This window comes from Schistocerca gregaria, chromosome 1 (assembly GCF_023897955.1).
Source record: "Schistocerca gregaria isolate iqSchGreg1 chromosome 1, iqSchGreg1.2, whole genome shotgun sequence".
NCBI lineage: Eukaryota > Metazoa > Arthropoda > Insecta > Orthoptera > Acrididae > Schistocerca > Schistocerca gregaria.
In genome coordinates, this window is record NC_064920.1 from 1,073,336,011 (window position 1) to 1,073,358,510 (window position 22,500).

The window sequence follows — 22,500 nt, forward strand, 5'->3', positions numbered from 1 at the left end:
ACATGCGCAAAACTATAGACCTATACCTCTGACGTCGATCTGTTGTAGAATTTTAGAACATGTTTTTTGCGTGAGTATCATGTCGTTTTTGGAAACCCAGAATCTACTCTGTAGGAATCAACATGGATTCCGGAATCAGCGATCGTGTGAGACCCAACTCGCTTTATTTGTTCATGAGACCCAGAAAATATTAGATACAGGCTCCCAGGTAGATGCTATTTTCCATGACTTCCGGAAGGCGTTCGATACAGTTCCGCACTGTCGCCTGATAAACAAAGTAACAAAGTAAGAGCCTACGGAATATCAGACCAGCTGTGTGGCTGGATTGAAGAGTTTTTATCAAACAGAACACAGCATGTTGTTATCAATGGAGAGACATCTACAGACGTTAAAGTAACCTCTGGCGTGCCACAGGGGAGTGTTATGGGACCGTTGCTTTTCACAATATATATAAATGACCTAGTAGATAGTGTCGGAAGTTCCATGCGGCTTTTCGCGGATGGTGCTGTAGTATACAGAGAAGTTGCAGCATTAGAAAATTGTAGCGAAATTCAGGAAGATCTGCAGAGGATAGGCACTTGGTGCAGGGAGTGGCAACAGACCCTTAACAAAGACAAATGTAACGTATTGCGAATACATAGAAAGAAGGATCCTTTATTGTATGATTATATGATAGTGGAACAAGCACTGATAGCAGTTACTTCTGTAAAATATCTGGGAGTATGCGTGCGGAACGATTTGAAGTGGAAATTAATTGTTGGTAAGGCGGCTACCAGGTTGAGATTCATTGGGAGGGTCCTTAGAAAATGTAGTCCATCAACAAAGGAGGTGGCTTACAAAACACTCGTTCGACCTACACTTGAGTATCGCTCATTAGTGTGGGATCCGTACCAGATCGGGTTGACAGAGGAGATAGAGAAGATCCAAAGAAGAGCGGCCCGTTTTCGTCACAGGGTTATTTGGTAACCATGATAGCGTTACGGAGATGTTTAGCAAACTCAAGTGGCAGACTCTACAAGAGAGACACTCTGCATCGCGGTGTAGCTTGCTCGCCAGGTTTCGAAGGGTGCGTTTCTGGATGAGGTATCGAATATATTGCTTCCTCCTACTCATACCTCCCGAGGAGATCACGAATGTAAAATTAGAGAGATTCGAGCGCGCACAGAGGCTTTCAGACAGTCGTTCTTCCCGCGAACCATACGAAGCTGGAACAAAAAAGGGAGGAAATGACAGTGGCACGTAAAGTGCCCTCCGCCACGCACCGGTGGGTGGCTTGCGGAGTATAAATGTAAATGTAGATGTAGATGGTGTCTGTAAAATTATTTGCAACAATTGTCCTGCCTTTTACATAGGACAAACAGGCCAAGCTCTTTCGATAAGATTCAAGGAACATCTTCTAGGGAAAAAAGGGCACCAATTTTCATAATTCAACTTTCGTCAATCATTTATTAATCACTGGGCATAATTCAAAAGACTTAAAAGACATCTAGATCTTACACTCAGAGAAAAAACATCTTAGCAGAGCCAGAGATTTTTGAATACTTATCGCTAAGGATCGTCTCATTCTTAACAAACAATTGCAATTATGCAACAAAAAGTTGTTTCAAGGTATAGAGCCACAAATTAAATTTGTCTCAATTTGCAGTACTCTCCGCAATGTAGTCTTCTAAACATCGTTTTTCGTTCCAATCTAATGTTTTTCTGTATGTAACATTAACTGTATTTACTTTTTAAGAAATACTGTTACATTATGTCGTAACTTTAATATGTAGGCTCCTCTTTGTTACCAGTATTCTTTAAAATTTTCTTTACAATGATACATTTGCACATAAATTATCTGTACTTCAATTACTTCTTGCTAGACAACACAGATCTGTTTTCAAGTCCTCCTCGTGTCTGCCTCGCTGTGTTAGCCATTTAGTCTGTTGGTAGCAGCCGTATTATGTCACTCTTTGTCCTAAACGACCTAGCAGTTGTCATTATATTTCAAACACAATTTTATCTGGTGGACAATTATGTTACACTTTCGTATTTTAGTTTTTATTCCTGTGACATTTCTGTTCACTGAGAACACTTTTGCTTATACATTTAAAACCATGGTGTGATTACGTATAAGTACATCCTGTTTGTAAATAAATTATGGAAGTAATCCTATTAAATATATACTATTTCAGTCTATGCCACTATATTTTTAGGTATTCCATGTAACTTTTTATTCTGATGAAGATTGACCTAGTGCAATCGAAACATTAGTTGACTTACAAAATTATATGCAACCCAAGTGGCTGTATATATGATCTGTAATTAAACAGTGTATGATCGCTGGATCACAGCAGATAAAATGATTAAAATTCCAAGATTATTTTCACTATTATTAACAAGTTCTAACATTCTTTCACTTATATTCATTTTTTAAACATATTTGTTTTTTTAAATTTTTTCTTTTTCGTAATTCCCTAACACATTATTTACTTCTGATTCACTTAATGTATAATCTCTTTCATCGCTACAATATTCTTTCACTGATGGAATATCACTAAATTCTTCTACATTATTTTAATTATAAGGAATCATTACTTTTTCAACTTCTCTATTTTCTTTAGTTGCTTTTAAAACTTTTTTCCTGGTCCTTCAATTCCTGCATTAACTTTTTCAATTGTAATGATATATAGTTTATTTTCTTTTTTAAATTTTTAACATTTGTTTGGCTGTTTTTTCAATTTCTTAAACTGTTCTTTTATTTGTTTCTCTACTTATCGATCTCATCTGGCTGTTTTAACAATTTCTGGATCGTATTTTGCAAACATTTGTTAAGTATAAAAATATCATAATTATTTCTTTATTTTATTTTCGTTGTTTATGTTCAGAATTTTTATATTCAATATTTTTATGTTCTATGTTTATGTTCATCTTTTTTATTGTTGATGTTTTTATGTTTAACATTTAAAAAATTCTTTATTTTATATCTATATTTACTTTCATTAATTTTTCTTGTCATATCTGTTGTTATAAATCTTAATTTATCATTTCCAACATTTACCACATATTTCTTTAAATTGATCAAACTTTAAATTTCCACCAACAAATTCATGTTAAATATGATTTCAATTTGTATTATTTGTCTAAAAATATTAAACAATTATCACTAACTAATTGCTCTGGTATTTTTGAATAATTTGGGGTTAAATAAAAAGAATCTATTCATTTATATGTTCCTATAGCAAAATAATATTCTATAACTATGATTTTCAAGAATGATATTATCAAAAACAACAACCGAATTATCTTGACAGTCATCTAACAGAATAATTTCATCCTTATTTTCAATAAAAGTAACAAGTTTTTATTAATATTATCTCCACTTTTTTCACATGTTTTATAAATTCTTGATATTATCGTTCATCTAAACTTTTTGAATAAACGTTTAAGCATTGTGGTGCTAAATACAATTCTATCTGTCTATCTAAATATCTATCTATCTATCTATCTATCTATCTATCTATCTATCTATCTATATCCAAATCCCGCTCCAGCTACTGCTGGGTCTGGGTGCTGATGAGTCCTCTCCATTTCGCTTGGTCCTCCCACCACTTTTCTACCTCCACTTGCTGCCAGGTCACACCTCTCCTTTCTACAGATGTTCTCACTCCCATATTCCACTGTGTTCTTGGGCGCCCTCTAGGTCTTTTCCCATACATCTTTAGTTCTTCCATAATTTTGGGGAGTCTCTGCCCAGGCACCCTCTTAACATACCCATACCATCTTAATCTCTTTCTTTCAATTTATTCGCTCATACTTTCTTCTTTAAGGCCCTTCCTAATATCGACATTCCTTACTCTGTCCATTCTTGATTTTCCCTTAACTGCTCTGAGAAATTTCATTTCCCCTGCTTGCAGTCTGCTACAGTCCCTTTCTTTCATTGTCCATGTATCTCCACCACAGGTGACAATTGGGAAATGCAATAATTCTTATACATATGGAGTTTTGCTCTTTCTGAAACTTCATTACTCCAGATCAGCTGTTTTATTGTTTGGTAGAATTTGTCTCCCTTCTGTAACCTCCTATTAATTTCGTTAGTTATTCTTCCATCCCTAGATATTTTACTCCCTAAATAAGTGAAACTTTCTACCACTTTGAGAGGTTCTCAAATCAAGGTAATATTTCCATTGATCCCTTTCTCTCTTCCAAATACCATTACTTCACTCTTATCTTTATTTATTTTTAATCTATATCTTTTCATTATTTCTTTCCATACATCAAGCTGTAGCTGTACATCTACCTCTTTATCACCCCATATTGCCATATCATCTGCAAAAATCATCTTTTTATCTTTTTCTTTTACTATATCTTTAACTGCCCTATTCATACCCTCTACCACAACATTAAAACGTCAGGAGATAGAATACTTCCTTGCTTAAGTCCTTGTCCTATTTAGAAGTATTCAGAGTTCCCCAGTGGTGTTTTATTTCTGCAATTGTGTCCCCTGTACATTGTCTTCATAACATTAATGTATCTGTCTTCTATATCTATCTTCTTCATTTCTTCCCAGAGTTTTCCCTGTCAACTGAGTCCTATGCCTTTTCTATGTCTATATAAACCATTATCACCCTTTTGTTATACTCTCATACAATTATTAAACATTAATGTTGTGTTTCCACAACCTGTTGGTCCTATGATTGCACATCTAACAGACTCTGGTAAAAGTTTACGATGTTTATTTTTCAATGTCTTTTCTGGAAATCTTATTTTTTTTCTCAATCCATTATTTATTTACATAATTTTTATTAATATAAATGAGTAGATTATATCAATTGAGTGATAATTTGTCTGTTCTGAAAAAGAGATTAATTGTTCCAATGAGAGTAACTTATAAAAGTGTTTCACTAGATGGCTTTTATTCAACTTTTTTAACTGCAAATATTACATCAATAAATAGTAAACATTAATGTGATGATGAAATATCTGGTTTATGAAGAAATAATAGCTTAAATACTTATACAGAAAATACACAAATTCATGTTGCCAATATAGTGTAAAGATGTAGAAGAATTTATTCAATCTAAAAAACCGTATACCCATATAATAAGAGATAAATGTTTAAATGGATTTGTTATTGAAAGTGATTATCTATGGGTAAAGGAGATTTTGGTGGTCAAGTATTAGGATTTAGCAGTCAAATTATTAATGCAAATGCCAAAAACTGTTACTAAAGACGTTCCTAAAATCATGCCATTGGAAACAATTAATGTAAATTTTAATTTGGCTGACAGAATGTTTGTAAAACATGATAATACTTTTCATTGATAAATTAATATTATTGCTTCATTTCAACCTACTGCTCAATCTGGTGGTCCAATAATATATGAACCATGTTTCTACTATTCAGAATTTAGAAACAACTATAACTGATGAAAATGATAATTGATTGATTTTAACAGATATTATGTAACAATTGTTTTAGAAATGAATTAATAACTTTTTCCCTTAATTAATCATAAACCAAATTATCCAAGTTATCAATTTTAGTCATTTCTTTGTGAATGAGAAAACAAAAAATAATTTAAATCTTCCTAACTTGGAAACAGAAATTAATATTCATATTGCTTATGGTTTGATTCTTCCTAATTCTTCACAAATTTATATGACTTTTAATGTTATTCATAGAGATGCAACTGATTTTTCTGTATATGATGGTAAATCTTTTATTAAACTAATTGATAACTCTGTTTGATGTTATTACTATTAAAGAAGGAAACATTATTTTAACTAGAATGTTCATCCATTTATTTCTTCTTCAACACGTATTTGATTAAATTTGTCTCTGTCAAATTAATTAGATATGGAATCACATATTCTTAATAATGGAAAAATTAAAACTAAACAAAACGAAGTTCTTCATCCATTACAATTATCTGGTGGGTTTCAAATATTATAGAGAAATTATGTGGGAAGGTGATTTAACTGCCTTTTTTACTTGCAGTTCTAGAAAGGTTTAGAAGATTCTATTCCTCATAAAAGTACTGAAAATGATAATTCTACACATCCAAATGAAGGTAACATTGTCATAAAAGGTACGGAAATTGGTGTTCCCTTATTAAATATGAACCAGAATACGACATAAAAGTTTTATGGGCATGGTACCACGTCAGAATGTAAAAACTACTGCTGCTATAGAAAAACCAACATTTCGGCCACGTTTGCAGCGGCCTTCTTCTGGGTCTAATGGTGCGTTCTAACTATGCAGTGTCCTTTATATTTTGTTGTTAATGTTCACTGCGCATGCCAATACATCATAATTTTATAAAGGTAGGTAGTTTCATTGGTTACTTAAGGAAGAAGGAGAGGGAACTTTATTTTTAATAGGTTATTGTGGCAGAGCGAGAACGTGAGCTCTGTTGTCCATTGTCTCTTGTGTTATGTGCCATGATTGGTGGCCACCGTTGAATGAACAGTTTGCTGCTTAAAAATCCAAAAATTCCAATCTCTTTCTTCAAGCTCCATACTACTGAATTTTCTAGATTACAGGGAAAAAGAAGTTTTGAACTAGATGTTACTAATTATTATAACTCTACCAAATTTGATATGCCTTACTTTATTTCCACAGTTTTCCAAACTAATAGAAAAAATAATCAGTTAAATAATTCATCCTTACTGGATCAAGTTATATCACAAAATATCTATGTCTAAAATGGAATAAATGAAGTTTTTCCTTACGAATTATGGAATCTTGAAGCACCAAAACATTCTTAAAATCTTATGATGCTCTTAGAGATTTTAAAATTATAGCTCATTTAGCTAAATTCTTTTCAAATTTATTCAAAATTAGTCTATTTACATTAGTAATATGTCTAGAAGAATGAATGTTGTAACTACTCAAAAAACAACAATAAAATTATGTGCATTCTTTAATGAAAATCTACTTTGTGATATAGTTGTGTAAGTATTATGCATATTAAAAAGAAAACTTATAATTCATAGCACAGAAAGCTTACTGATTTTTTTAATCTTATAAATGAATCAAAAATTACAAAAAAATGTAACGAACTATTAACTTCATGTTTTCATTTCCTTTTGATATATTTCCACAAATGTAGAAAAGATAAAAACCGTAAACTTTGGATTTTCAAAAATTAGAATGTCTTCCAAACATTTCAAAAAGTTTTGATTTTTGAATCCTTTAACCGTTTTCTATATAAATAATCTCAAAACAAAATTTAATATGAAAGGTAGCACTGAAAATCTATTAATTGAACTTAACAGTTATAGTAATGCTTGTGTAGAAGCGTTCACTAAATTGTCAGAACTTAAAACACATAAATCTTATGTCACTTCAAAAGCTGAAACTTTACCAACTAAATTTGGGGATAAAGTTTTATTACTTTTAAATGATAAATATAAAATTACTCTTCCCGATCACTATACTAAAATCATTATCAATCACAACAATAAACAAGATATAATTGCCAGATTATTTTTTATTTATTGAGATAAAAAACAAGAAAATCGTCCTATTCAAGTTACTGAATTTGAATAACTTTTCCTACTTTTTTAATTACATTAAAAATTTCCTTTACTATAATTTTTTAATTTTTTTCAGTAGCTCATCTTTGTTGATCGTTTTGAAATGAAAACTTCGTTTTGTGTGTATAGATAAATTTTTTGTTTGGGGAGTACTGACAAATTGGAATCCTGGTTTCTATCCTGGAATTTTTAATCAAAATGTGCTTTGAGCCAGAATTGGCATAAATATATTACTCAGTCCATCTGTACTTCGAATAAGGAATAAATTTCATTTTTCTATTAAATTGCTATTTCTTGTCTTGACCAGGCTCAGTCTGTACTTGTGCACCAGAAACTGAGTGTCAACATCATGATGATGAGAGCACTGCCTCTTGAAACACATTATTCAGTTGTATCAAGTACTAACAAAGTGGGTGAATCCAAATAACTAACTGATTCAGAATAATGTTTGTTCCAACATGTACATTTGCATCTATCTTCTTCTCTATACCTTTTTTAAAATCTGCTGTTGTTAAATGTGGCATTTATTCTTCTATCTATTTTCTTTATGAACAAAGTTTGTAATGGAATGGTTCATATTGGTAGTTCTCGAGACTCTAGTAGCAAACCTACTTAACGCAAAATGAATCACCTACAGTTAAACAATGACCTGTCTGTACAAATGCAGTACAACACTACACAAAACTACAGTTTAACTATTGTTACAGCAGACACACTCTATCTTAAACTGCTTAATAAATCTTCCATCAGTCAACCTGTGAAGTCATGACAATCGAATTTATGCCTCCAAATTAATATAGCGATATTAATAAGGGTGTAAGCTGTTTTGAAAATCATAAACCCCCCATGAACCATAGACGTTGCCGTTGGTGGGGAGGCTTGTGTGCCTCAGCGATACACATAGCCATACCGTAGGTGCAACCACAACGGAGGGGTATCTGTTGAGAGGCCAGACAAACGTGTGGTTCCTGAAGAGGGGCAGAAGCCTTTTCAGTAGCTGCAGGGACAACAGTCTAGATGATTGACTGATCTGGCCTTATAACAATAATCAAAACAGCCTTGCTGTGCTGGTACTGCGAACGGCTGAAAGCAAACTACAGCCGTAATTTTTCCCAAGGGCATGCAGCTTTACTGTATGATTAAATGATGATGGCATCCTCTTGGGTAAAATATTCCGGAGGTAAAATAGTCCCCCCAATTCGGATCACCGGGCGGGGACAACTCAAGAGGATGTCGTTATCCGGAGAAAGAAAACTGGCGTTCTATGGATCGGATCGTGGAATGTCAGATCCCTTAATCGGGCAGGTAGGTTAGAAAATTTAAAAAGGGAAATGGATAGGTTAAAGTTAGATATAATGGGAATTAGTGAAGTTCGGTGGCAGGAGGAACAAGACTTCTGGTCAGGTGACTACAGGGTTATAAACACAAAATCAAATAGGGGTAATGCAGGAGTAGTTTTAATAATGAATAGGAAAATAGGAATGCGGGTAAGCTACTACAAACAACATAGTGAATGCATTATTGTGGCCAAGATAGATACGAAGCCCACACCTACTACAGTAGTACAACTAGCTCTGCAGATGACGAAGAAATTGAAGAAATGTATGATCAAATAAACGAAATTATTCAGATAGTGAAGGGTGACGAAAATTTAATAGTCCTGGGTGACTGGAATTCGGTAGTAGGAAAAGGGAGAGAAGGAAACGTAGTAGGTGAATATGGACTGGGGCAAAGAAATAAAAGAGGAAGCCGCCTGGTAGAATTTTGCACAGAGCACAACTTAATCATAGGTAACACTTGGTTCAAGAATCATAAAAGAAGGCTGTATACATGAAAGAAGCCTGGAGATACTGACACGTTTCAGATAGATTATATAATGGTAAGACAGAGATTTACGAACCAGGTTTTAAATTGTAAGACATTTCCAGGGGCAGATGTGGACTCTGACCACAATCTGTTGGTTATGACCTGTAGATTAAAACTGAAGAAACTGCAGAAAGGTGGGAATTTAAGGAGATGGGACCTGGATAAACTACGAGAACCAGAGGTTGTACGGAGTTTCAAGGAGAGCATAAGGGAGCAATTGACAGGAATGGGGGAAAGAAATACAATAGAAGAAGAATGAGTGGCTTTGAAGGATGAAGTAGTGAAGGCAGCAGAGGATCAAGTAGGTAAAAAGACGAGGGCTAGTAGAAATCCTTGGGTAAAAGAAAAAATATTGAATTTAATTGATGAAAGGAGAAAATATAAAAATGCTGTAAATGAAGCAGGCAAAAAGGAATACAAACGTCTCATAAATGACATCGACAGGAAGTGCAAAATGGCTAAGCAGGGATGGCTAGAGGACAAATTTAAGGATGTAGAAGCTTATCTCACTAGGAGTAAGATAGATACTGCCTACAGGAAAATTCAAGAGACCTTTGGAGAAAAGAGAACCACTTCTATGAACGTCAAGAGCTCAGGTGGAAACCCAGTTCTAACCAAAGAAGGGAAAGCAGAAAGGTGGAAGGAGTATATAGAGGGTCTATACAAGGGCGATGTACTTGAGGACAATATTATGGAAATGGAAGAGGATGTAGATGAAGATGAAATGGGAGATACGATACTGCGTGAAGAGTTTGACAGAGCACTGAAAGACCTGAGTCGAAACAAGGCCCCTGGAGTAGACAACATTCCATTGGAACTACTGACAGCCTTGGGAGAGCCAGTCCTGACAAAACTCTACCATCTGGTGAGCAAGATGTATGAGGCAGGCGAAATACCCTCAGACTTCAAGAAGAATATAATAATTCCAATCCCAAAGAAAGCAGATGTTGACAGATCTGAAAATTACCGAACAATCAGTTTAATAAGCCACAGCTGCAAAATACTAACGCGAGTTCTTTACAGACGAATGGAAAAACTAATAGAAGCCGACCTCGGGGAAGATCAGTTTGGATTCCGTAGAAATGTTGGAACACGTGAGGCATTACTGACCCTACGACTTAACTTAGAAGCTAGATTAAGGAAGGGCAAACCTACGTTTCTAGCATTTATAGACTTAGAGAAAGCTTTTGATCATGTTCACTGGAATACTCTCTTTCAAATTCTAAAGGTGGCAGGGGTAAAATACAGGGAGCGAAAGGCTATTTACAATTTGTACAGAAACCAGATGGCAGTTATAAGAGTCGAGGGACATGAAAGGGGAGCAGTGGTTGGGAAGGGAGTGAGACAGGGCTGTAGTCTATCGCCGATGTTATTCAATCTGTATATTGAGCAAGCAGTGAAGGAAACAAAAGAAAAATTCGGAGTAGGTATTAAAGTCCATGGAGAAGAAATAAAAACTTTGAGGTTCGCCGACGACATCGTAATTCTGTCAGAGACAGCAAAGGACTTGGAAGAGCAGTTGAATGGAATGGACAGTGTCTTGAAAGGAGGATATAAGATGAACATCAACAAAAGCAAAACGAGGATAATGGAATGTAGTCGAATTAAGTCGGGTGATGCTGAGGGAATTAGATTAGGAAGTGAGACACTTAAAGTAGTAAAGGAGTTTTGCTATTTGGGGAGCAAATTAACTGGCGATGGTCGAAGTAGAGGGGATATAAAATGTAGACTGGCAATGGCAAGGAAAGTGTTTCTGAAGAAGAGAAGTTTGTTAACATCGAGTATATATTTAAGTGTCAGGAAGTCATTTCTGAAAGTATTTGTATGGATTGTAGCCATGCATGGAAGTGAATCATGGACGATAAATAGTTTGGACAAGAAGAGAATAGAAGCTTTTGAAATGTGGTGCTACAGAAGAATGCTGAAGATTAAATGTGTAGATCACACAACTAATGAGGAAGTATTGAATAGGATTGGGGATAAGAGAAATTTGTGGCACAACTTGACCAGAAGAAGGGATCGGTTGGTAGGACATGTTCTGAGGCATCAAGGGATCACCAATTTAGTACTGGAGGGCAGCGTGGAGGGTAAAAATCGTAGAGGGAGACCAAGGGATGACTACACTAAGCAGATTCAGAAGGATGTAGGTTGCAGTAGGTACTGGGAGATGAAGAAGCTTGCACAGGATAGAGTAGCATGGAGAGCTGCATCAAACCAGTTTCAGGACTGAAGACCACAACAACAAAAACCAAAGACTACTTAATTATATCCTGAAACAATTTGTAAGCTGGAACATTAAATGAAATTTTTCCTACATATAATAATTATCACTGAGTAGCATAATTTCCACTGAAATGATGGGAAATCTTGTCAGTGTGTTCCAATACTTATCTTAGTGATCAGTCTGATAGAAACAGATAGAGGAATAAGCTAAAAATCGAAACTACATATGCATGCTCTCAGGCTTGTTAAACAATCACATCTCCTCTCTCTCTCTCTCTCTCTCTCTCTCTCTCTCTCTCTCTCTGTGTGTGTGTGTGTGTGTGTGTGTGTGTATGTGTGTGTGTGTGTGTGTGTGTGTTTGTGTGTGTGTGTGAGTGAGTGAGAATGAGAGAGAAGGACAGAGAGTGAAAGAGACAGACAGACAGACAGACAGAGAGAGAGAGAGACAGAGAGAAGTACAGAGAGTGAGAGAGACAGACAGACAGACAGACAGAGAGAGAGAGAGAGAGAGAGAGAGCGAAAGGAGAGAGGGAGAGACAGGGGAGGGGGGGAAGAGAGAGACACATGTATTGAAACATACACATACAAAACAATATATTGCGAGATGAAGCACAGCGATCTGTTACAAAGAGTTGTGACATTACTGCATTTTAACATTCGGAAATCGAAACCAGCAATTACAGAATTACTTCATACTAAAAAGAAAAATGATAAATTATCCGTCATTTATTCTTTGTATCTTAGTATTAAATATATTTAGAGATTGAAAACCCTGTTCACATCATGTTAGCCAGTGCAGTGGAACATGTTGTTATTATGTGACAACATATTGCAAAAAAATGACTCCGAGCACTATGGGACTTAACATCTATGGTCATCATTCCCCTGGAACTTAGTACTACTTAATCCTAACCAACCTAAGGACAGCACACAACACCCAGCCATCACGAGGCAGAGAAAATCCCTGACCCCGCCGGGAATCGAACCCGGGAACCTGGGTGTGGGAAGCGAGAACGCTACCGCACGACCACGAGATGCGGACACCACATATTGCACTTCTTCCTATTAAACCGCTGAAAGATGGTTGTGGAGAAAGGTTATTTAGATAATTAGTGAGGAGGAGGAGGAGATTAGCGTTTAACGTCTCGTCGACAACGAGGTCATTAGAGACGGAGCGCTAGCTCGGGTGATGGAAGGAAATTGGCCGTGCCCTTTCAAAGGAACCATCCCGGCATTCGCCTGAAGCGATTTAGGGAAATCACGGAAAACCTAAATCAGGATGGCCGGAGACGGGATTGAACCATCGTCCTCCATAATGCGAGTCCAGTTTGTTAACCACTGCGCCACCTCGCTCGGTAGATAAGTAGTGAGCGCAGAGCTTTCAACAAGGATGGTTACAATGTCTCCACAAGGGAGTGGCGCGTCCGTCATAGCACATAACACTTCCAATCTTGCGAATGCCAGAAGCTTCTCGGCCGGGAGCTAGTAACTATTTTATAGGAGTTTAATAATTCTTGAGTGCGTGTTTAAATGCATGAAAGTAAACGACTGTGTAGTTTTTCAGTTGCATATTGATTTCCCGTGAGCTTGCACGGAGCAGCGCGTTCTCGAAGTGTGACGGACAAGCCGTCTAGTGTGACGTCACAAGGCCGTTGTAGGGCCTCTACATTTCGTTGGCCCCTGATCGCTTAATCGCACTTCGGTCGCGGCTTGGGACTCTCCTGCAAATTCACAGAATAAGAGCAGCTGGCGCGAATGGCCACATCCTTAAACAAACGAAGATTGTTCTGTTATCTGTCACTTACTTCTGTGATAACATTCCGACAGCATCTTTCACGAGCCTGGTTACGTAAATGTAGTCGAATAACGATTACACTCGACGTTGTAATTGTTTTGTGAGAGAAACAAACTGCAGAAGAGTTTGTTAAGAGTGGTTACGTAATTTTGAAGCTATTTGGCGTAAACATGAGATCTCGTACAGCCCCTGAACCTTTGTAGATGGAGAAAAAGTCACAAGATACAATAAGTGGCACGGCCAATCAAGTCCACAGCATCAAAAAATCACTTGAAGGCGACAGTAACAAAATAATCAAGGTAGAAGTGATCACAAAAGCATCACGGTGATAAATCGTTAATGAAGTTGTTGACTCAGTTACAACCCATAACTTCAGACGAAAACACTTCTGTGATAACATTTACCAAAGCATCATTGTGACTAATCGTTAATGAAGTTGCTGACTCAGTTACAACCCGCAACGTGAGCAAAAAACACTTCATTGTGGCGCTCAAGATGAAGGACACGAATAAGAGGCACCGAAGTAAAGAGTTTTAGCGATAGTAAAAAGAATTTTTATGAATCAATGTAGAAGCGAGTGTCGCCCAATGTAGGTTCGTTGATTTGGTGGAGGTTACCAAATATCGAGTTCATCGGTCCCCGCCCAAAGTAGTTTAAATGTTTAATAATGAATAAATTTTCTGTTTTGATTTGGTGCAAACGAAATAAATGTGTATTATCACAGCAGAATGAATGAACGAGATTCCTTGACCACAGCAATCAAGTCAAGAACAGGAAACATTTACGTGTTGAAATAAAACCTGAGTGAAGACATATTTCGTAGACGAAACGAAAAATTTGAGCGTGCTGATCCCGAGCCTACGAGTGCAGCTGCAGCTTCGCCTCGCAGGACAGCTGTTGCTCAGCTGCTTACGGCAACGCCTACATAGCGGCTCATCGAACATCGCTGCTCCCATACGACGTATCAGCAGCCAGGTGCAGCTAGCGGTGATACTGATTAAGTGAGCTGTAATCAACCCAAAACCCTGAAATACTTTTTAGTAGTTCCTCGTGCGGAAGTTGATAGAAGCGTGTGTCATTAATTGTATGCAGCTGTGTTAGATCGTAATCTTATTTTTAGTTTTATATATACTTTGCACACATTGTACGCCTGTTACTGCATGTAAAATAGCGGAACTAATGTCTTTTAGGCACAAATAGACGAATTACAAAAGAGTTCATAAGGCGCAAATGGAGGAATTACAAAATGACACACCGAGCGAGGTGGCGCAGGGGTTAGCACACTGGACTCGCATTCGGGAGGACGACGGTTCAATCCCGTCTCCAGCCATCCTGATTTAGGTTTTCCGTGATTTACCCAAATCGTTTCAGGCAAATGCTGGGATGGTTCCTTTGAAAGGGCACGGCCGATTTCCTTCCAAATCCTTCCCTAACCCGAGCTTGCGCTCCGTCTCTAATGACCTCGTTGTCGACGGGACGTTAAACACTAACCACCACCACCACCACAAAATGACACTAAAGCTCAATGGGTGGAATTAAATCAATTACACACGGTAACTACAAAAATAAGCTCCTCAAATAGTTAATTTTCCAATATAAACGAGACCTTATATTACCTAAGGATTTGCGGGTTGGTATACGGAAACAATGACGTTTAGCGGTCAGGAAGGAGGTTGTAGAACAGTTTAAAGAGGTAGAATGTAAAACAAAATGATCGTAGAAGAACGATTCACTCTTAGAGCTACTTGCATGAACAGTCAAATCTCAGAGACGTGAATCGAGCAGAAGCATAAGAACAAAATAGAGTAGTTGTTGAAATCACTAGTGACCCAAACAGTTTGACTAATTGGGAGAGGCGTTAGCAGGCATTGGTAGAACAGAAGATGCAAGAAAAAGTACATTCCGCTAGCGCTACATCTAATTCTGTTGACGATGCTGTTGAACATCATAGAAAATTTCAGACTTTAGGGAAGTGGTAGAAAATTCACAGTAGGAATTTAAAAATAAGACCACACTATCTAACTCTGGCTTATCATGTGATCTGACAGAGTAATTGCAGACAGGAAATGGAAAGACCCGGTCAAAAATGTTTTCGAAATTTGAACCTTCTGGTGAGGTACATCCGACATATTTCTTATGAGTATTCTCTCGATCTTCACACAAGAACCACTCTTTCGAAAGAATTCTGATGAATGAGAGGAAAAATTTGAAAGAAAGAGTTGCTCACCGAGACACAAGAAAAATTAACATTGAATTTAATGGTTTCTAAGGACTGCGACAGTACATGGGGTAGCTAAAGTGGCATTTGACTGGAACTAAGTATTTAAGCAACCAATAAGAGGAAAAAATTTTGTGCAGTTTCTGGTATGAGATTACCTTACTTTGTACTGTAAGAAATTTGGTATAGAGGGTGGACTAATGTAGATAATCTGTTACGTTTTACAGAATGCCTAGACACACTAATTAAAGAAGGGGAGTTTTCACTCAAGGAGAGAATAGACATAAAGAAAACAGCTGATATAGAAGTTACCCGCCGAATTTTCAAAAGAACAGAACAAGTAACTTTTGTCATATAGATAAAAGACACAGTAATCGAGGCAACAAAACGACAAATAATGAAATAAATAATAATGCATAGTCCACAGGTATTTGTACCCAGTAACAATAATGCCGATGATAACAGAGTAAAACATAACTAAAAAAAGCAATGTAAGAGATAATTATCCTACTCCAGTAAAGGTAAATGGGCAACATCCTGGAACATGTGTCAGAATCCAGGAAGTAATACTACAATCATATGCCTGTACACAGAGAGGATAATTACTTTCACACCGACTATTCCTACAAGAACATACGATGATAGAGAAATAGCACGCAAAACCTACAGTGATAAGAAATGTGCCATGGAAAAGCGTTGAAATTTACATAGATTCAGGAAGTGAGATTTACCCCTTAGTATCCCAGGAGTTTCTGGAAACAATTAGAAGTAAGGATACCTGTTCAATATTACCCGTGACTGGAGTCTATATTGTGAGAATAATTGGAAGTAAAGGGAAGATAACTAGGCAAAAAAACTTCATGCTAAGTTTGTTAGAAGTCCCAAGTATGAATTTACGAATACTATTTTGCATTGTTTGGTTATTGGCATATTTGTTATGTTTATTGGCATATAATGTAAAATTAGACTTCGATGGTAAAGTATTATACGGGCACATTGGAGGTTCTAAACATGCAGTGCCATTTAAGATAAATCCTTTAGTAAACAGCTCTCACACATTAAGAGATAAAATGCATTTAGTTGCTACAGCTCAGGTAGTGAGCAAAGAGGAACCAATCATGGATTTTGATGAATTACGTGAACAAATAAGGATTACAGGCTGTGAATCTAATCAGCTAACTGAGAAAAAGCACGATCCATAACATATTGCTGTTGTACAGGCAATTATTTTCCAGTAAACCAGGAGTGATAGGTGAGTATATCTGCGAATTTCAAAAAGAAGAAAGTGAAGCAAGCTGTATTGTGCTCCAATGAGTTTCATACCTACAGTAAACGAAGAAATAAATAAAATGGTAGAAAATAAAGTAATAGAAAGAAGTTGAAACTTATATGACAATTCCTTACTAGTGATAAAGAAAGCTAGAGGAGATGTGCACTTAGTGACAGATGCACAAACACTTAAACATACAGAAACAGAAAGAGAAGGACCTATATCTATACGGGTAAATTACCATTTAAGTTTGAGCAAGGGAAGTATTTTTGCTCAATGGCTTCAACTGCCGGTATCCGGGGGATACTGTGGCCAAATGTCATCGCTAACGAAACACTCTGGAAGCCAATTGAGCTGCAAATACGAAGCAGGAAATGAAGATGTTTAGGACTTACACGTAGTGTGACGTCTGGTGGCATTCGTTACGTCATATACAAAAGAAATTACGTATACATTTTTATTTTTAATTTATCACCATGATTCTTTCTCTCAGGGGTATTGTCTTTTCTTATCACTTTTACTTACGTGCATAAGTAAATATGAAACGGGTTCTTGATGGGCCTCAGTTACTCGTGTATCAACTTTAGATTTTGAACGTGATGACTAAGATATAGTTGCCGTTAACTGAATGTAATTTTGTTAATTTCTGTTTATTGGTTGCAAAGCAAGGCTCGAGAGAATTTCGATTGTTGCCGATGAGCGGCCAAGATAAAACTTATTGAACTCATGGAATCTGTACATTTTAAAAACATGAACATTAACGTAAACTAATTATCTGTTTCAGTTTAGAAAGGTTCTTACAATGAAATATCTCGCATTTACATTTAGTGTTAACACTTTGAAAAATAAATTAATAATTCGGCGCGTGATGGCCCACCAGATGCTGCATCGGAAGATGAGCTTGTCGCAGCGCAAATTAGTAAGAAAAATGCTTATTAAAAGTAATTAACCACTGCGAGCATTTGAGGTGACAACTATTACAAAGAAATTCATTTTGTGATAATAATAACAATTGTATTTTAGCAATAAATACGAATAACTTACATAAAAGAGGTGTAGCCGCTCAATGGCTTCCTTCCGTACCACGAAACAAAACGGTGTGTGTCCCATAAAGTACGTCCTTCCTCCTTGGCCGTACAATCGCCTCTCTTTTGATCCTTTTTTTATTTTCGTAGACGTTAAATAAAGATGCTACTCTTAAATTATCGCTGCATATCAGTTGCTTCAAGAACATTAACTATATCTTTTATACTAATTATATTCATAAAATACGTTTACAACCAAAAAAATGTCAATATTTATGTGACGTACCGTCACAGTAGGAGAGTAAATGAACATATTGCAAAGGAAGCATTTTATTGGATCCCACAGGGACGATGGAAACGAGGCAGTTACAAAATGACGTGGAGACGATGAGTTTGAGCAGGAGGTCAACGGCAAAGAATAGGATGGGAAGAAGTGAAAATACTAGCAGAGACAGAACAAGATAACGATCCTTTGTTGCAGCGCTAAGCTCCACATAGGGAGTTACGGGAATTAATAACAAATAAATACTGGCAGATAAAATTATATGAGAATTTACGAAAGCACACAGCATTTTTTGTTTTGACGGTAAGTCGAATCAGCTTAGCACATTACACTTTTGTTCGTATATTTGTGTCTCAGTATTCATGAGGTCCGCGGTTCGTGGTCTTGTGGTAACTTTCTCGCTTCTCGCACACGGGGCCCCGGGTTCGATTCCCGGCGGGGTCAGGGATTTTCTCTGCCTCGACATGACTGGGTGTTGTGTGTCTTTCACCATCATTTCATCCTCATTCACTCGCAAGTCGCCGTAGTGGCGTTAAAGAACTTGTGGAGCGGCGGCCGATCCGTCCCGCGAGGGGTCTCCCGGCCACCAATACCATGCGCTCATTATTATTAGTATTCATGAGAGCGCTACATGAAGCTGTAGGTAAATAGTTGTTACAAGAGTTAGCGATCTATCTAGAAGACATCTTAATAACGTCTATGACAGAGGAAGAGGATTGTTGTTAACTAAAACTTTACACGAGTTTTATGAAAAACACCTTACATTTAAGTTACCAAAATCACATTTTGGAGGAGAAGAACTCAAGTTTTAGGACATCTAGTACGAACCCCAGGAATAAGACCAGATTCAGAGAGAATAAGTGCGATAAAATACTGTCCTGATCCGAAATACGTTCTTTCCTAGGATTAGACGGATTTTACTTTTACTACATACAGGGGTAGCCAATGGACGACGCAGATTATTATTGTTTTTACAACAAAAAGCCAAATGGGTGTGAAATAAAGGGACAATGTGAGGCTGTTCAGAACATTAGGCATGGATTGTTGGATGCAACCATATTAAATGAATCAAGCATTTTTATTAGCAACAGACGCTTCAAAATATGGTGTACCTGTTCCAAGGTGAATGCAATACCGAGACAGGAGAACATAATATCACAGCCTCCGCTAGTAGAAGTCTACATAAACATGACCTCAACTATAAAGCTACAGAGACAGTTGTTGGCTATTGTATTGAGCACAAAAATGTTCAAACGCTAATGTGGGGTGTTTTCCTTATGGAAAGAAGGTTGCTAGATAGCCGATTAATCTGACGGGTGTTATTCCTTCATCAAGTAGAAATTAACTACAGAAAAGTTTGTTCAGGAAATAAAGTACCAAATGCAGTCTCCTGATTACCTTCAAACATGAATGAAATGACGAGAACTGGAGTACCAGTAGTTATTTTTTCCATCAGTTTCTTGATTTACGTTCTACCAACGATGAAGTAAAGAGGTTAGTCTTACGACTAAAACAAGAGGTAAAGACAGATGAGCATTTTGAAGAAAGACGATGCGATGTTACCATGCAGTAGTGCTATCAGAAGAAAAGTCTATGTGGACAATAGGCGAAAGAGCTTTATTTTGGAAGCTGCGAGAGATAATTTGTAAGATGTAGGCTACCACACATATTACTTATGGACAGACGAAAAACAGTTTATTAACGCATGGTAATCGAGAAGAGCGATTATATTATGATACGACGCACATGTTGTCATCGTTGATTGAACGGGGAGGGGGTTAGAGGAAGTGTGTTAATACTATACCCTTAAGCAGAAGATGACATACAAATACATATGCGAAAATGGGATGATATGACAAGCAAGCTATATGGGTGATGCTGTGATAGATGGCATTAGCATTATTGGCGATAACAAAGTGCTAATTAACTATTTTAGCAAATGAGGAGCGAAACGGTTCTAAAAAACTCACGTTATGCGCTAGTGCATAAACAATTCATGTAAATGTAAGAAAAATGGAATGTCACTAACATATTATATCCCTTAATGTAAGGTAGAAGAATTAAGGAAGTGCTAAGGAAGGGTTTTGTACCTGATAATTGATAAAAAGTAAGCGGTATAAAACTGTGTTCCTAATAGAAACTATTTAAATCTAGTAGTAACGAACATGTTCTACGCGAACAATCCTTAAAGATAAGTGCCTCAGAGACAATGCTCGGTGTTAAATATTTCGATAGTATATAGCTATGTGTAAGAAAATTATTTAAAAAAAGGATATGAAAGTGGGAGGAAGGAAATTTGTGTTTTAATTACCTGAGTAAAGTCACTAGGTTGCGTTGACAGTTATAAGAGGAACAGTCAGAGACTTTACGTAAGTGAAAAACTATAAGATTAGGTGTATCTGGTCGTGCTGCAGATAGGGGAGAGATGATAGATAGGCGAACAAACAGAAGGAAGAGTCTAATCCGTGCTCAGATGATTCCATGTAAGGAACGACCTGACCCCTTTTCGCTAGGAAGAGAAAAGAAGGAACACTTAATCAAAAATACAACAGTGCATTCATACATCTACATCTACATCCATACTCCGCAAGCCACCTGACGGTGTGTGGCGAAGGGTACCCTGAGTACCTCTATCGGTTCTCCCTCCTATTCCAGTCTCGTATTGTACGTGGAAAGAAGGATTGTCGGTATGCTTCTGTGTGGGCTCTAATCTCTCTGATTTTATCCTCATGGTGTCTTCGAGAGATATACGTAGGAGGGAGCAATATACTGCTTGACTCTCCGGTGAAGGTATGTTCTCGGTGGTTTACAAAAGCCCGTACCGAGCTACTGAGCGTCTCTCCTGCAGCGTCTTCCACTGGAGTTTATCTATCATCTCTGTAACGCTTTCGCGATTACTAAATGATCCGGTAACGAAGCGCGCTGCTCTCCGTTGGATCTTCTCTATCTCTTCTATCAACCCTATCTGGTGCGGATCCCACACTGCTGAGCAGTATTCAAGCAGTGGGCGAACAAGCGTACTGTAACCTACTTCCTATGTTGTCGGACTGCATTTTCTTAGGATTCTTCCAATGAATCTCAGTCTGGCATCTGCTTTACCGACGATCAACTTTATATGATCATTCCATTTTAAATCACTCCTAATGCGTACTCCCAGATAATTTATGGAATTAACTGCTTCCAGTTGCTGACCTGCTATTTTGTAGCTACATGATAAGGGACCTATCTTTCTATGTATTCGCATCACATTACACTTGTCTACATTGAGATTCAATTGCCATTCCGTGCACCATGCGTCAATTCGCTGCAGATCCTCCTGCATTTCAGTACAATTTTCCATTGTTGCAACCTCTCGATACACCACAGCATCATCTGCAAAAAGCCTCAGTGAACTTCCGATGTCATCCACCAGGTCATTTATGTATATTGTGAATAGCAACGGTCCTATGACACTCCCCTGCGGCACACCTGAAATCACTCTCACTTCGGAAGATTTCTCTCCATTGAGAATAACATGTTGCGTTCTGTTATCTAGGAACTCCTCAATCCAATCACACAATTGATCTGATAGTCCGTATGCTCTTACTTTGTTCATTAAACGACTGTGGGGAACTGTGTCAAACGCCTTGCGGAAGTCAAGAAACCCGTGTCTACGGCCTTCTGAGTCTCGTGGACGAATAGCGCGAGCTGGGTTTCACACGACCGTCTTTTTCGAAACCCATGCTGATTCCTACAGAGTAGATTTCTAGTCTCCAGAAAAGACATTATACTCGAACATAATACGTGTTCCAAAATTCTACAACTGATCGTCGATAGAGATATAGGTCTATAGTTCTGCACATCTGCAGTGTCTGCCCAAAGAATAAGTTTTAAGTGAGGCTAGGACGTGTGTATGAAGCTGCTAACTGGCTAAGAGTCACACTAATGAACTATTCTCCAAAATAGTTAAGGGCAAATAGACTCACCTGTATTATATTCATTCTTCGAATCTTCATTTCTGCACAGGTTGGATAAAATACAGATCCAGATTTGAAACAGTGGAAAGAAGAGTAAATTACAATGACCGCATTTAACTGCTTATGATAAATAAAGATTGAAACATTTACAGGTCAATAAAGTTGAGGTAGTTATGTTGCTACAAGCTAACCACATGGGATTACCGTTGACTAGGAATAATGTAATCATGACAGAAACTGATCGCTCATGCCAAATGGTTCACATGAGTTCTTGTAACAACGTGAAGATGTATAAGCAATGGAATCGTCTGTTAATAATAATGCACTAAAATGACCAATGAAA